Raw genomic sequence first — 2,635 nt, forward strand, 5'->3', positions numbered from 1 at the left:
GGAGATATCAAGTAGCTATATAAAGCTACATTAAACATTCCACACACATCGCAATGACGATGATAAATGTTATTTTTTATTAATTGACCCACGGATTATCCAAAGCGTCCGACTCCGCGGTATTAAACATAAAGGCTACATATAAGGCACACTGTCTAACATTCGCACAACCTTTGAACTAAAAATAAAATAAAAAGTGCATTCATCTTTTGCATGACGCAGGCCATAAAATTAATGTCGGACCGGCTACTCATCTGTATTGAATAATGACATAACATTAATTAATATTTGAATCACAGCTTATATATTTGACATCGACAACCCAAGTGCATTTTACCTCAAATTTGCGACTAGTTAACTTTCTAAAGAAGGCGCAATCGCTTCTCGGGTCGACATTAACACACAGACAATAATGTATTCAGAATTAAAAATATTTTTGCACCACTTTTTAATGTGTGATTGTGTAAAGGGGTTCACGAGATACCAACCTTTCGCGAACTTGCTTTCAACGTCGAACCCTCGTTTTCATGGAGACGCGGTGTGCACGGAGGGGAGGGGCTGTGTGTGTGTGTGTGTGCGCGCGTGCATGTGACAGAGAGACGGAGGGAGAGCAGGGAAAGGAAATGCAGCTGAACGAATACACTGCGTGTTTTAAATAGCGTTAAAAATGAAAGACATTGACAAAGACGAAAACTAAGGACATTTACTCTATTATTTTATTTTATTTTAGTTAGTTTTGCCAAACACACATTACAGTTTTAGTTAGTTATCGTTTTTTTGTAATGCCTCGTTTTTATTTTTATTTTAGTTAACGACAATGTTTTTTCCCCACCTAGTTTTCGTTTTTTCGTTCGTTTTCGTTAACGATTATAACCTTGGTCCCGAGCCGTCTCGGTTGGATGATTGGTATATCGGGGCGGGCCGTACTGGTTCTCAGTCCGCCGCCCCGGTTCCTTTCTTTCCTGAAGTGCATGAGGAGCTTACGAGGGCATGGATGGCACCTTTCTCTGCCAGAAACCGCCTGAGTGGCTCCTCCCCCCTCACTACCCTTGATGGGGGAGCGGTGAAGGGTTACGAGGCTATCCCTCCGGTGGAGCGGGCCGTTGCGATGCAGTTCTGCCCAACAGCGGCCGCTTCCTGATCCTCGTCACCCCTCTAAAGCCTGTAAGTTCTCGTCCGCTCTTACGGGCAAGGCTTACAAAGCTTGTGGGCAAGCCACTTCCTCTCTGCATGCCATGGCGTTGCTCCAGGTCCACCAGGCCCAGGCACTCATGAACATGCACGAGGGTAGTTCGGACCGTGAGCTCATGGGTGAGCTCCGCACTGCAACTGACCTTGCCCACCGGGCGACAAAGGTTGCAGCTCGCGCGGTCGGTTCGGCGATGTCCACACTTGTGGTCCAGGAGTGCCATCTCTGGCTCAACCTGGCCGATATGAGAGAAGCGGACAAGGTTCGGTTCCTGGACTCTCCCATTTCCCAGGTTGGGTTATTCGGCGACGCTGTGGAGAACTTTGCCCAACAGTTCTCTACAGCTCAGAAACAGACGGAGGCCATCCGGCACATCCTGCCTCGGAGGGACGCTGCTGCCTTCACCCGCCTGCCGAGGTCAGATCCTCCGCCTGTTCGTCGCCGAGGGCGTCCGCCCGCAGCCGCCTCAGCTCCCACCGGACCACCGCAGCAGCCTTCACCCAGGTTCCGGCTTGGAGCCGGCCTGCGGAAGGGGCCCCCAGCCTGGTCCAGGCGCTGCCAAGCCAGGTGGTAAGCATCAGCGCAAAAGGAAACGCTGAACCTGGACGGGCTCTCAGGAATGGAGGAGTTTCTCGTGGAGTGGTCGCCGATCCACTCCCTCTGGCTGGTTGGAGGGCCGGCTGGAGTTTTTTGTTATGTGTGTGTCTGTTCCGCCGCTGGCCCCTATAAAAATGGGGTCAGCGGTACCCACATATTCAGAAAAAGAGCAAATTTTCTATTCCTGAGTCCCAAGTGGACCAGTCTGGCGGTGTGACCCTGTAATAGCCTTACATCCCCCAGCTTCCCTTGGTCGCCAGCAGGCAGCTTGGGGCGTTCGAGGACCCGGTCATCCGCCTTCTCACATCCCCCTGCCGCTAGTGGAGACAGTTAAGTGTTGCACTGCACACTAACACCACTATCTCTACTTTGCTGCCCCACCTCAGGCTCGGCTACCCCGCTCAAGTCAGTGATAATCATCACATTAGGTGTTGAGCAGACATGCTCCTGAAAATTCAGTGATAATCATCACACCGAGTGTGGAGCAGTGCTCCTGACTTGTGCGTGCTTATCTTATCCTGCCGGCGAAGGATTTGATATAGCCGCTCCTCCAGCCGGTACGAAGGCCAGTTGTAAACTCGTTCTTCGTGCTACTAGGTGGTGGGTCGTGACCATCTTGGCCCAAGATTGGTCTGCAGCTCCGACCTGAAAGACATGTGCTTTAGATCTCAACCTGCCGCACCGCAGGCCATCCTGTGTGTTGCGTGTAAGGGTGGAGTAGCAGTACAGTGTCCTTCCCCTCGAGTGCTCCAGAGCCCGTTGGGTCTTCAGGTCAACTGGAAGAGAGTAATCTCGCCCACGAGCTGAGTATCTCTTTTTCAGTTTTGGAAATGGACTCGGTCTAACACG

Source organism: Siphateles boraxobius, unplaced genomic scaffold (assembly GCF_051911475.1).
Source record: "Siphateles boraxobius isolate OS27281-9 unplaced genomic scaffold, OSU_SipBor_1 31, whole genome shotgun sequence".
NCBI lineage: Eukaryota > Metazoa > Chordata > Actinopteri > Cypriniformes > Leuciscidae > Siphateles > Siphateles boraxobius.